The sequence below is a fragment of the Zootoca vivipara genome, chromosome 1, assembly GCF_963506605.1.
Source record: "Zootoca vivipara chromosome 1, rZooViv1.1, whole genome shotgun sequence".
NCBI classification, from domain to species: domain Eukaryota; kingdom Metazoa; phylum Chordata; class Lepidosauria; order Squamata; family Lacertidae; genus Zootoca; species Zootoca vivipara.
This window is the reverse complement of record NC_083276.1, coordinates 90,425,011-90,439,679: the sequence shown is the minus strand read 5'-3', so window position 1 is coordinate 90,439,679 and position 14,669 is coordinate 90,425,011. Positions and strand designations below refer to the sequence as shown.

Below are 14,669 nucleotides of genomic sequence, written 5' to 3'. Positions count from 1 at the left end.
GCTTTTAAGCCATTCATAGTACAGTGGTATTTCGGGTTACAAACACTTCAGGTTACAGACTCTGCTAACCCAGAAATAGTACCTCGGGTTAAGAACTTTAGCTCAGGATGAGAACAGAAATCGTGCAGCGGCAGTGGGAGGCCCCATTAGCTAAAGTGGTATCGGTATCTCAGGTTAAGAACGGTTTCAGGTTAAGAACAGACCTCTGGAACGAATTAAGTTCTTAACCCGAGGTACTACTGTACTGGAAAGTAACTTCTACTGATTTAAAGGGTTGTATCTGATAAGTCCTACTAAAAGTCCTACCCTATTATTATAGCCAAAGATGTCGTACTCATTTCACAACTCATTACGGTATTTTACTTTCTATTATCTGTTTGACATTTAATGTGTTGAGCCAAGCATCTGAACAGGCTGTCACAGACCCAGATCCCATCATAGCTGCCAAGTTTTCCCTTTTCTCGCGAGGAAGCCTATTCAGCATAAGGGAATTTCCCTTTAAAAAAGGGATAACTTGGCAGCTATGGATCCCATGTGAATCACAAGTAGTCTGTTGTGGATGTGTGATAATTTTAGGTGAAGTGATCAGAAAACTAGTTTACCATCATCAAATTTAAACCAGGTTGATAGTTTCATGCAGGGGTCAGCAACCTTTTTCAGCCGTGGGCCGGTCCACTGCCCCTCAGACCTTGTGGGGGGCCGGATTATATTGGGGGGGGGGATGAACAAATTCCTATGCCCCACAAATAACCCAGAGATGCATTTTAAATAAAAGCACACATTCTAATCATGTAAAAACACCAGGCAGGCCCCATAAATAACCCAGACATGCATTTTAAATAAAAGGACACATTCTGCTCATGTAAAAACACGCTGATTCCTGGACCATCCGTGGGCTGGATTGAGAAGGCGATTGGGCTGCATCCGGCCCACGGGCCTTAGGTTACCTACCCCTGGTTTCATGTAACAAAAGTCTATTGTTATGTGAAAGCTGTTGCCAAACAGAAAATCAGGTTCTTTACTGTGTGCATTTAGGTATGTAGCATGTTCATGCAGTCTCTTGGGAATTTAAATTAATGATCAAACCTTGATTTTCACACTGTGTACTTCAAAATTTATTTTTAGTATAACAAATCTATGCTGTTGCTTAAGCAATGCTTTCTTTAATTATGACAAACCTGTGTTTTGCTATATGTTATGAAGTGTGCAAAGCACCAATTATTAAGTCCTTATACAGTAATAGAAAAGCTAGTCTCCATCCATGAATACATTGATACACTAGGGGGCAGCAAGTTTACCAGTTTACATACTTTCTGCACAAATTTTTAATTTCAGGTATTTTTAATGGTACAGATCTGTTTCTCATTTGCAGCACGTTTTCTGCACAAACATAACTTTGGTAAAAAGAATTCCCACATTTTCTCCTAAGTAATACACTTTGTACTAGAGGGAAGTGTGCATCTCAACAACAGCGCAGATTGTGGGTGTGGGAGGATCACAAAGTTGTTTGGGGAGCCTGCCAAGCTTCCAATTTCAACATGTTAAAAAAAGTTATGTTGCTTCGGGATCTCACCAACAAGCTGGTAATTGATTCAATGTACCTTTGCAGCCTCCTAATTTAAGGTGTTCATATATGCAAACACACCCTTCATCCAGGTTTTTTTTGCAGCTCCAACATGCCACTACGGAATGGTTTTCTGGATTAATCAGTGTTGTAGCCAGTATTAGTACTACTCAGAGTAAACCAGGGATGGGGGACCTTTTTGGACCAATGAACCAGATCCTTATCTGACCATAACCTGTGGGCCAGCTTTGACAGGTGGGATGGACAACTCAGTTGTTAGTCACTTGGCATCATTATGTCAAGTGCCTGACAGCCAGTTGGCAACTGGGAACCACAGAACAAGGGGCTTTGCTGATCCTGTAGTGCCAAGTAGGTTGCATTGAAGTGGAGGGGGAAGCCTGTTTTAGCAGCAATTTTAATGCAAACTGCTTGGTGCTCTCAGAAAAAGGTGCACTCCCTTCATGATCTGAAGTCCACCATGCTCCAGCAAGGAACAATCGGTCACTCACTTTACACTCTTGATTGTTCCTTTGTAGCCACATTGGTACCTGCCCCAGACCTGACATCTTGTACGTCAGGTGTGGGGCATGTAGGCCTGGTTTAAGAAAAGCAGTCTAGCAGGCCAAATGGGGAGGTTTGCTGGGCCAGGTTTGGTTCACAGGTCAAAGCTTCTTTACTCCTGGAGTAGACCCATTGAAAAGAATGGACATGGACTCTGCTCTGAGTATAACTTGGTTGGATACAACCCTCAGGCCTCAGTATGGGTCCCCACTCTTTGGTTTATCACACGCCTTACTGTGTTGTAGCTAATTTAGACCATTAATCCTTCTGGTATCAATTTATCTTGGTCTAGAAGAGATTCCACATTCTTCTGGCACTATAAAAACAACAATAATTAATACATTGCTCAGGCCAAGCTGTGGAATGAATTTGCTGGCCCATAAGGGATTTGTTTTGCTGTTGTAGTCTTTAGGCTGCCTAAGTTATAAATATGCAGCGCTTCCTTGCTAAGCACATGAGCAGAAATCTGGACACTTGATACTTAACCAAACATAGTTTCCATAGCAAGTGAACAGGCATGCTGTGTCATGACTTCTGCTTCAGCCACTCATAGGGAGATTTTACGCTCGGGACTCTGCTTATCACATAAAAACCCTTCCATCAAGAATCTAAGCCTATGCACCATTACTTGTAATACATCTTATTATCTTCCTAAGGAAACATGTTTAGGATCAGGGTAAGTCACAGTTCAGATTTGGAGAGGGAGGGTGGAAAATAGAATAAGGTTGTCAACTGTCTTCCATCATGGTTACTTAACAGGTGCATGGCATGTCAAAATTCATTATCACGGTTTCCCAGGCAAAGCTTCACTTGCATCATTTTTACTACTGGGGGGTAGGGAATAAATAAAAACCCCTCAACTCTGCTGGTTGTATTTGCACTTATAGACAGAAAGGTTAGCAACACTTTTGTTGGCATATCTCGTCTGTCTTTATCAGTGCATGATGGGCAGATTCACCAGATGAATCTCCATAGCTGCCAAGTCTCCTGTTTTCCCCGGGAAACCCCCGTTTTTAAAGCTGTTTACCACTGTCATCCCGAATGGCGAAATATCCCGGATTTCCCCCGGATTTCTTCCGGTGCCGCTCTGCCCATGTCTGGGCACTGGAAATCAGGCAGCGCCAGCACCGGAAGTAGCTTCTATGCAACTGGACATGCGTAGAAGCGACTTCCGGTGCCGGCGCTGCTAACCGGGGCTTGGCAGCTATGAATTCTCTGCCAAGAAAAGGCACCTATCGTTCTTCACAGCATGTTGCAGAATCCAGTTTACTGACAAAATCTGTTAGCTGCTATAATAAGGGAAACGGTTATTGAACCCTAAGAAAGTGAAGTGTCAGAAAAGCCTCTTCCCCGCCTGGAGAATGCTGAGCCTCTCTTCTGTGCCCCCAGCATAAGAATGTGGAAGGAGCAAGAGCTGTCAGTTATTCATTTAGCCCTGGGAACTGGAATGAATTACTGTCACACCTGCTTTGTCTTGTGGAATCAAAGCCCACAAAATGCAGCATGCTTCTATACTTGCCAGTGTTAACAAACAAAAATAATAGTAGATAATAATAAAAATAATAAAAATAACCTTTCTGACTCCACCACAACTGCACTCAAAAGTCACCAGTGGGCTGTTGCAGTATTTGTTTTTATTCAGAATATGCTTTCATCTACAAGTTGTATTAAAAAGAGATTAATCTGTTTAGTTCAAGCATCCCCAAACTGCGGCCCTCCAGATGTTTTGGCCTACAACTCCCATGATCCCTAGCTAACAGGACCAGTGGTCGGGGAAGAAGGGAATTGTAGTCCAAAACATCTGGAGGGCAGAAGTTTGGGGATGCCTGGTTTAGTTCTTGTTGTTCCAGCCGAATGAGTCAGATTAAGTGAAAGCCCTGCATGATAAGCTTCACATGCCAAAATTTCTGTCCCTCCACAATGCTTAAAGATGCAGGATCCTCTTCTTGAAAAAACACACAAAAACTTATTCCTACAGAAGTTAGGAAGTTCAGGAAGAACACAGGCAGGAGACCTGCTGTTTGGATTAATGTGTCCAGATATAGAGAAAGACATAATTATAAAGAAGAGAGAATTCTAGAAGGTGCACTTTTCTAAACTCTCACAAGAAGTTAGGCCAGTCAAAATGTTCCTTGTATTCAACATTCAACATGCTCTGTATGTTAGCCTTTTCCAGAACTCCCATCTGCCACTGCCAGCATGTGCTGAGAGTTGTCGTGCAAAACACCTGGAAGGCACCAGGTCAGCAAACATTGCTGTATATTGTTGCAATTCATTTCACCCCCATAAGTATCAATCAAAGGTGGAATGAAAGAGAAACAGGAATGTCATGCAAATCATGCAATCAGATGCAGAAATGGGCTGAGTGCCTTTATATTTCCTAATAGCACAGAAGGGGAAATTTCAGCATGCTCAGACTTTCCTCCCTGCTACTTGACAAGTTGGTTTCCCCCCCAAAAGCTCTCCATGTACTTCATTATTTTAAAATACAGGTTTTTGTCATCCTTTGCATTGGGCTACACAGTTATTCCAATTCCAAAGCTCTAAGAAATATTTAACTGCCATACAGAAATAAGTCAGCAGGTGTCTCTAAACCTGCTTCAAATTCTTAAGGGTTGTGCAGCTGATTGATTTTCACAGACATGCAATGGCTTTCACCCCTTCTTTTCCTGAGCACATTATATGCACAACAATCTTTTTTCCTTGAATTGCCGTCACTGGAATTCCACTTTGAATACATGCACACACATAACTGAAAGACTAACAGATTTATTGAGGCATTTTACTGTCGTGTTGCATTCACAGCACTTTGGGAAGTAGCTGCAGATCGGAAACTTTCCCTGCAGACGTGCAGCCACTAATGTTCCTCTGCAACGTATGGAAGGCCACTCCCTTTCCTACAGGCCCTCTCAGGTGTTCAGATCAGCAGAAAGGCCCCCTTGGTAGTTCCATCGCTCTTGGAAGGTTGTGGGGGGACAGCCCAGGAAAGGGCATATTCCCTGGGGTAGCCCATTCCCTGGAATAGCTTCTAAGCTCCCTCCCCACAGAGCTGCATCTGGCAACATTTTTTTTTTTACCATATGCTGAAGACATACTTTTCCATCCTGGCCTTTGACAGTTTAGATAGATAGATAGATAGATAGATTGATGTAGATACTTTCCACAGATTTTAATTGTGTTGCCATAACCTGCCCTGGAGCCTCATGGTGAAGGGTGGGTAAGACAGTCCATAACTAACTAACTAACTAACTAACTAGACTGCCACAAGCAGTGGATAGCAGATAAAAGCTGCTCTTTCATTTGCAGCAATGCCCTGCCATGAACCTTAATTAAAACAAAAAACCTCCCTATCACCGTGAGGGATGTGCATGCCTCCTTTCCAGCAATTTGGGTTTTCTCTTAAGGGGAAACTAGTGATCAGCTACTTGTGGTTACTTACAAATCCAGGAGGGCAAAGTCTCTGTGCTGTTTGGGCCTAACCGGCTCTCTCCATGTACATACACCAAGCATTTACCTTGGAAACCTCTGCAACATCAAAGCAGATTCTGAAGTGGTTTGACACCTGCAGTAGGGAACATTTATACGAGCTTGTTGCTGCTGCAGTTGTTTATTCTCTCCCTCCTCTTACCCAATTGATTTTTGCACTTATCAATACAGCAGCCGGACCAAGGCGAGAATAGCATAACAGTAAGGGAGAAGTTGCTCCTGTTCCCTTTGGAAAGGGGGCGGGGCATCCTTAAGTAAGCTCAAGATGAACACAGGCAGGGCATAAACAAATTAGAATTCAAAGCATATCCTCTCAGTGGATTTTTTAAATAGGATTACATGTGTAATTAATTAAGGAGGCAGGCCACTTAAAGCTCAATAGCATCTTGCAGACCCCTTGCGTGGAAGGGGCTTAGTGTTTTGGGACTGGGTTGATTTGTGTTTTGTGTACAGTACCTGCAATGAGAGAAAACACACGAGTGTTCTCTTTTGAGACATCCTGCTCTTCCTTTTGCTGTTGGAATTCTGGGGATATTCCAAGATTCAGAGCAACATATAAGGTATTATATAGTTAGAAATAACCCAACGATTTAAGTAGCTGCGTCTTTAAAAAGACAGTTTGCCTCCATAATGCGAATTTAAAAGATTAGTCCAGCTTGGTGAGATCATTTCCCAGAAAGCTAGAAGGCTATTAATAATAATCCTGCTATCCCACCCCCACCTCATTCTAAATCAATTGGTAGAGCCAGAGTCTGGACAGTTCCCCCCCCCCCCCTGGAAGCTTTTGCATATCCTAATTTCAGAAGGTTTGCTTTGCCATATTGTCCCTTAAGCAACTCTTTAAAAATACTGCAGTATTGATGGGTTGCTGACTCATACATATAACCACAAGGGAAATGCTTTTAGAGGCATGAAAATAAAAACATTTTGTCTAACAGTTGTTGTCTTTATTAGGGTAGGGATTTTCCCCCCCTCCACCTACCTCCACAGTGGAAATTAAAGCAGCTAAAACGTACCAAAAGTGAAAAAGATAAAAGCAGTAAAACTTGCAGTCTTCTCACATGATCAGTTAAAACACACCCTGCTTCTGTTTGAGCCTTTCTGCTAGGATAGGGGTAAGGATCCTGTGGCCCTCCAGATGTTGCTGAACTACAACTCCAATTGTTCAATGGGAGTTGTACTTCAGCAACATCTGGAGGGCCATAGGTTTCCCACTTCTGTGCTAGAAGCTGGTAGCTACTGTCCCCTGGTTCAAATGCAAACTTTCCAGTTGCCACTCCAAATTTTGCCTCCTTTCCTTTGCCTTGCCAAAACAATTCTATACTCAGTGGTATAGAGGAATGGGTAGGGAACAGTGACGGCAGTGTCAGTGATGGGGAAGACTGGAGCTGGGGGCTTGCTAGTGGGCATTCTGAGAAGTTGGGAGAGGAGCATGACTCAGCTAGCCACAATGCAGCTGCCAGCTAAGATTCTGTATAATTCTCACTTTTCTATGCCAATGGCACTATCTCCCTTCCACGTGGAATAGATGGGTGGGGTGCAATCTTGCTGCAGGAGCTTATTCCAAAGTAAGGATACATAAAAACTGAGCCTTATCTATTAGAACTATATGAAACCACGGGTGGCACTGTGGTCTAAACCACAGAGCCTAGGGCTTGCCGATCAGAAGGTTGGCGGTTCGAATCTCGACGACGGGGTAAGCTCCCATTGCTCGATCCCAGCTTCTGCCAACCTAGCAGTTCGAAAGCGCGTCAAAGTGCAAGTAAATAAATAGGTACCACCACAGCGGGAAGGTAAACGGCGTTTCCGTGTGTTGCTCTGGTTTGCCAAAAGCGGCTTTGTCATGCTGGCCACATGACCTGGAAGCTGTATGCCAGCTCCATCAGCCAATAATGCAAGATGAGCGCTGCAACTCCAGAGTCGGTCACGACTGGACCTAATGGTCAGGGGTCCCTTTACCCTTTACCTAAAACCACCATAAGAGCCCATATGTTGCTGGTTTTTTGTCTCAGACACCAAAAAGTCTTGGGCCATCTCTGATTTTAACATCTCAGCTCCAAATGCTCCTTAGATCACAAGCAAGATCGCTTAGGATACCTCTGGGCGAAACATACACGCTGTAAATGAAAGTGCAACATTTAATTCCTTAATTATACCTTTATTGCAATGTCATACTGTTTTGACTTACGAACACTAAAAGCTTCTGTTTAAATGTACATTTAAAACATTTAAAACAAATGAGTTTAATAATGTTCATGGATAGTGTTTTCCCCTGTTGCAAGTTAAGGAGAGATGAAAACAGTAATAGGGATTTTAATTAACCAGATGGTTTTTTTTAAAATGCTAGACTAAAAATGGCTTAACTGTAATCTCTGTTTAAATATACAATTTATTGACCATTTTGCATATCTATTTGCTTTTCATTCCATTTTTCTCCAACGTCTCTTCTTTTTGAGTGACAGCAGTTATTCACAATCTGACAGTGTGACACAACAGCTGAACTTGTCTCTTCCAAGGGGCACTTGATAATACTTTTGTTTAGACACAAATGAATTTCAGAAATCATTCAACCACACTGTCTATGGTTATTGGGATGTGTGTAAAGCGGATGCTCAGTGCACCATTCACACACCATTGTGACGTGTGGAGTACGAATGATATGGCATAACAACGTTTATTTGAATCCATGCTTTCTTCATGCAGTTTGAGCTTGGGAGTTGTGAATAATCAATACACCGTGCTTTGTAGTGAACTGTTGAAAAAAGCTATGGATGTGTGAAAATCTTTTAAGAGAAAAAGTGTACTTCACAGCAACAGGAGTCCCATGATAGTGTAAAATTCAGCATACTGTTGTCATTCTAGGTTTTTTTTATTTATTTTTTTAAACATAATTTTTATTGATTTTACAAATTACAAAAGACGGTACATACATGAACACCTTTTCCACCTTCTTTCCACCCCCCTCCATGGGTCCTTCCCTGCCACAGAAGTATCCCACGCAGGTGAACAGTCAGAGATGGTCCATTTTATGATTGGATTTCTGTCCTCCTCCCCCTCCCCTGCCCCCAAAGCCCCCCCCTGCCACCAGAGAGCTCCAGGAAACCAGGGCAGTACGCAGGAAGTCATCCATCCAACCATCTATTCTCATACCAAAAAAGAATGAGGAAAGAAGAAAGAAAAAGAGAAAGAAGAAAAAAGGACAAAAAAGAAAAAACGAAACAAAACAAAAATAATCTTTTTTCCATTCATAATTGATAAACCATATTTTGTGGGCTTCCCCAACCTCCCCCCTTCCCCGGTTTTCATCCCTTTTTTATCCTCTTCAACAGTTTCTTATTCTATGAAATAATTACCTTTATACCTCATACTACTTTTAAATTGGCTATTATCATTTTCACCTAATATCCAAATCACTGAAAAATCAAACTCCCATTTTTTCTTCCCGTGCCTAATTTTTACCCCCTCTATAAGCCTCCATATTTTCACCTTTTTCAAAATCAATTCACTTTTAAAACTATAACTATTCCCAATCTAACCTTTCATCCCCGATTTCCGGCTCCAACCCCCCAATCCAGCAAGTTCCATAGTCAGCAGTCCAGTTTTAATCCTATTAATCCATCCTGATAATCACAACTTCACTTTCCCTTCACCCCACCCCTTTTTTACAGCCTTTTGCCATCCAGGCCTCCATACAGCACCCCTGAGTTTCTTCTCTTCTCTGCTTATTTTTTTCCTCTTCCCTGTGGGCATTCTGGAGTTCCAGTGAATCCAATCGTGCCCCCCTCGAAGGAGGGGCACTCCATCTGACTTTTTGTAGAGTAAAATCATCATTTTTTTTGTGGTGCGCTTCATTTTGTATAATATTATCACAGTCCTCATCTTCATCTTTTCCTTCCAAATCACAGTCCCCATCATTGTCAAAATCCTCTTCTTCAGTTTCAATAGCTTCATCCTCTAAGAAGTCATATTCTGCCATCACCATCTGGAATTGTTGCTGTAACTCTTGCTGTTGTGTCTCCTCTTGACATAGTTCTATTCTTACTTCCCACATTAAGGTCAAAACAGTCCGCTGGAACTCAGGCGAGTACCTTTTTGTTGACATAGTTCAATCCTGTCAAGGTCAAAACTTGTCACATGGGGTGGTTCTCGACTCCATTTTAACAAGCTGGCTGCATTCTCCAAGTCTTATAAGAAATAAAGTTCAAACTCACATTTCAAAAGCATATAAACCAAAAAATTTCCAAAAAGTCCAGAAATAAAAATAAAAATAAAATTCGACTTATAGATCCTGATCAGCTCACTGGGTTGTCTGGGCTGCCGGCTCCCGAGGAAAAGAAAGGTCTTTCTTAATCTTAACCTCTTTCTGCAGGGTATTCACAACCAGATTTTCTCCCCTTTTACCCTGCATCTAGGGGAGATTCTCTTTGATGCTTTTGAGGGAACCTTTTAAATTGATGTCTTCTATTTACGGCTTCGGGTTTCTATTTACTGTCTCTTAAATTGCCGTGGGGGGGTGGCTTCCTCTTTCCCCCCCTCTCTCCCGAGTCCAAATTATTTTATAATCCAAATCGTGAGATTACTTACACTCTTATTTCCAATCGTTTTATTTTCAGAAGAATCCAGCGCTCTCCGCCTTCGGCTTGAAGCTTCTCTCCGCTAGGATAACGTTGCCGCTCAAAATGGCCCCCGCGACTTCTACCCTCCTCGCTCCGGAGCTCTTATTAGAGCTTGCCGGAGAGTTGGGGAGTCCGGATTGGGGCTCTGCCGAGCAAAATTCGCCCCCGGGACGCTCTTCCCGAGGTTCTAAGGGGCGCAGCGTCGCTCTCGCTGCCCTCCCCACTCCTAGCAGAGACGGGCCGTCTCGGAGCCGAGACGGGACCCCGCCGATCGGCGCTGGCGCTGAACCGGAAGCCCCATTCTAGGTTTTTTTTAGAGTAAGGGAGTCTGTACTTGCATTTCTACAATGAATCTTTTTGGCCTTTTTCTCACATATCTCCAACGTACAGAAGTTGCACAAACTAACACTGCAAACCTATGCATGCCTCCTCAGAAGTAAGTCCTGTTTAGGACTGTTGTTTAAATGTTACTTTCCCTGTGGTGGCAAATTACACAATAGGCGCAAGGTTATGGTCCTTCTAAGTTCAACTACCCATTCATGCAGTCCCCACTTACAGAGATCTGGGCAGAGAATATTGTTGCACAATACCCCAATTTCTGAGCAGTGCAAGATTCCAGGGGTATCAGGTACACTTAGCAAGGTCTGTTTCTTTCTGTACAATGAGGCACAGCAGAGACTAACTATGACATCTTTATGATATGGTTTATTTACACATACAGTGGTACCTCTACTTACGAATTTAATGCGTTCCGAACACACATTCGTAAGTTGAAATTTTTTAAAAGTCGAATCCCATAGGAATGCATTGGGAGAAAAAATTAGTAAGTCGATGCAACCCTATCTAAAAATTCGTAAGTAGAAAAAATCCTATCTAAACAGCATCCAAGATGGCGGATGGAGCTCCATTCGTAAGTAGAAACATTCGTAAGTCGAGTCATTCGTAAGTAGAGGTACCACTGTACATACAACCTGAGCCTAGAGTACAGAGCATCCACATGCAAACCCCGCCCTCTACCCCGGTTTGCAAAACTGCATTCCCCACTGCAAACCTGGAACTTCCCTCCTCCTCTCAGGCATCCTTCATTGCTAACTACCCAGGGTGCAGGGTGCGGCACATAGACATGCTGATGGCTTCTCTCTCTGTCTTTTGTTAGGTCAATGACTTGGCCATTCCAGTAATTCCTCTTGATGGTTCTTTTTGATGGCTTGGAACAGAGTCAGCAGAGAGGCAGGCAGACAATGAGCAAAATGGAAGCATTTTAGGATGCCTCTCTGTGTGAGCAATCCTCTCCGTAAGTTCCAATCAGCACCGGTACCTCTTAACCTGGCAAATGATAGACAAGGGCTACCATTAAGAAATGCATTGCTACCAAGTATAACCACAGCTGCCTTATTAGATCATTTAGCTTATTGAAACATAATTTTAAACTTCAACCCATAACTGTTCTTCACTTTTGCAGAATGGTAATGGCAAACCACTGGGACCCAGGTGGTGCTGTGGTTAAACCACTGAACCTAGGGCTTGCTGATCAGAAGGTCGGCGGTTCGAATCCCTGTGACGGGGTGAGCTCCCGTTGCTTGGTCCCAGCTCCTGCCAACCTAGCAGTTCGAAAGCACGTCAAAATGCAAGTAGATAAATAGGAACCACTACAGCGGGAAGGTAAACGGCGTTTCCATGTGCTGCTCTGGTTTGCCTGAAGCGGCTTTGTCATGCTGGCCACATGACCTGGAAGCTATATGCCGGCTCCCTCGGCTAATAATGCAAGATGAGCGCGCAACCCGAGTCGGTCACGACTGGACCTAATGGTCAGGGTTTACCTTTAATGGCAAACCAAATACAAACAATGCATATATATTTTTACAGTGAAGCTTCTGAGTAGACATGTATACACATTTTGTAGTTAATGTTTAAGGTGCCATAAGATTCTCACTCCCCGCCCAAATACACACACACAGAGAGAGAGGGGGGGGAGCTTTTAAAGGCAATACCAGTTGAAATGTCTTTGAATGCAGTTTTGTCTGGAGGGCAGCCGCCCTCACTATTCCTGCAATAGGGCTACCTTCTTTCCTCCTGTGCTTTAAACACTAGGTAGGACAACAGGCAGAAATTCAAGAGGTAATCAGGAATAATAACGGGGAGGGGGAAGGAAATATTACTTCCTTAGAAGCTTCCCTGTACAGTGTGTGTCTTTAGGACGCAATCCTGCCCCCACCTCTTTTCCTAATTATTTTTGAAATACTGCATTGCCTTCTTATGACCTTTGACCCCGTAAGGCGAGACCGGCGCACTCAGCCTTCGTCCCCACTCCGTAACTCCGGCCCCTCTCGTCCTCTTATTAATATTAATCAAGGAATGCAGCAGCCGTTTTGTGCACATACGTCATTACTAGAATACGGCTGGCCAACGCATGCGTACAACGCGCGGTGAGCTCATCGCCTCAGCTACACACTTTGCATCCCTCCGCCCCGCGCCTTCCTGTATCGGATTCACGTTACCATAGAGATGTCCCCCCTCCCCCCCCGGTTCTATCTAGCCTTTGACGGACCTCTATGGCTGTCGGCGGGAGCGTCGGCCAGGGAAGAGACTCGGGCAACACATGCGTGATGGTTCCTAGAAGAGCCAGAAACGAGAGGCGCATGCTCACCGCATGCCCCTGTGCCTTGGTCTACGGCGCATGTGCAGCACCGCCCCCCTTCAATCTTTCCTAGCGAGCGGCGAGTGCGCCTGCGCGCCGAGGTTCCATTCTTACCAAGCCCAAGCTGCAGCTTTATCGGCAACACAGGGGCGGAGAAGAGCATCAGCCATGCATTGCAGCAGCAGGAGCAGCAGCGGGGATTAGAGGCATCTGCTGCTCCCATTCGTCTGAATGCCTCTTTTAGGACGTGCAGGAGTCCAAATATCTTTGCGCCTGCCTCCAGTGTCGGCGCCACTGCCTCCGCCGCCAGGTATTCACGCCCGCCCTCCCGCCCTTGCACTGTCATGTTGCCCGGGATCTGCATGGGCAGGGGGCTTGGAGGGGGAGGGGAGAGAGGGAGAGGGCGGTGTGCGGGTGGGGAGCGAGAAGGGAGAGCATTGTCTGGAGCGATCCGTCGGCTGCAGAGCTGGGTGGATGGCCAGCGGGGATGATAAGCAAGAGGGATCCTCTGTAGGTGAAAGACTATGCCGGGGTGGGCGGGACAAAATTGCTTTGGTTTCGCATCTTGGCTCCTTTCTTTATTTCTCAGAGGTCGCGCTTTCAGTCTTCTCCGCATGTAGGATAGGGGAAAGATCTCGAGCGCCGGCACAATGGACGAGCATGATAGTTGTGGGGGGTGGGGTGGGAACTCTTGTAAGAAAGTGACCTGCCAGAGGGATATCTCTCCCTGCCCTATCCTCATCTCTTTGAGATTTATATTCGAACAAAGCAAATTCGTAAGGATTAGTGCAGGGTGGGTTCATCTATATAGGCTGGGAAGGGTGGATTGGGTGACCTATGGAGGAGCCTCTGAATTTCTCCATGTGTTTGTAATCTACATTGAGAGAAAGAAAGACCAGAGATATGCAGCTTTTGTTTTATCCCCACCTCTCCCTGTTGTGCTTAAATGTGAGATTAAGGCAAGCCTGTGCTGCCATATAAAAGGATGCATTTCTGTTTCCACCTTAGTCCTGGATATCTTTCCCCAACTGGCTCTTTGGGGATTTTTGTTTGTCTCGTTTCAGTTTCTCTCTCCAAAATGCGTAGGTATCTTTGTCCTATTGCTGCAGCCTTTATCTGTGCGTGCTAGGGGTGTGGATTAATAAATGTGGTGTTACCATCGATCGATAATTCCCAGTTTTATAAAAATATAAAATGAAATGAAACTTCCTGATGCCTTCAGTGGGCACAGCACAGGGGGTCAATTCTCAGAGCGTTCATCTCAAAACTTGATCATTTCATTTATGTGGTTATCAATAGTGCCCAAATGAAGATAATGCAGTAAAACAATTTGCAAAAAAAGTTTAGTTTGGTGTGGGGAACATGGGGATGATTGTGTCTCCTATTGGGCCTCTGGTGCTTCTATCACAGAAACTACTTCCACTGTTTTGGAGCCTTTACTTGCTTCACTTGCTATGCAACTATACCTCCCTCAGGAAGGTAGATGTTTGATCTCTCAGCTGGTGTGACTGTATATATGTAGCTTTTTATAGTTGTCAGTTTTGGCTTCCTTTTTTTGTCTACCATCATTGAGCCACAATGTTTCCGAAATAAGATCTCTTGGCTGTCTCCACTCCCCCCCATCAACTATAGTAGTGAACACTGTGTCACAACTGCACAGTACAATATACAGAAATTACATTAGCATCTGTTATATAGGCCCCTTTGGCATCCTTATGGATGAGAAAGATGGCTTCCCCTGCCATGCCATATTATGTGTGTTTTGAAATGATTTTTGTTTCAACTCTGTAAGAGAATGAGTGTT

The 14,669-nt window shown here is 44.1% G+C and overlaps 1 protein-coding gene across 3 annotated transcripts in view; it reads left to right on the top strand.

Moving 5' to 3' along the window:
- Nucleotides 1-12,948: 12,948 nt before the first annotated feature.
- CLASP1 (cytoplasmic linker associated protein 1) overlaps nt 12,949-14,669 on the top strand; it is a 169,945-nt gene continuing 168,224 nt past the window's right edge. For all 3 annotated transcript variants that reach the window (XM_060278738.1, XM_035128785.2, XM_035128806.2), the window contains exon 1: nt 12,949-13,175. The gene's annotated coding sequence lies outside the window, so the exon portion shown is untranslated. The remainder of the gene's footprint in view (nt 13,176-14,669) is intronic.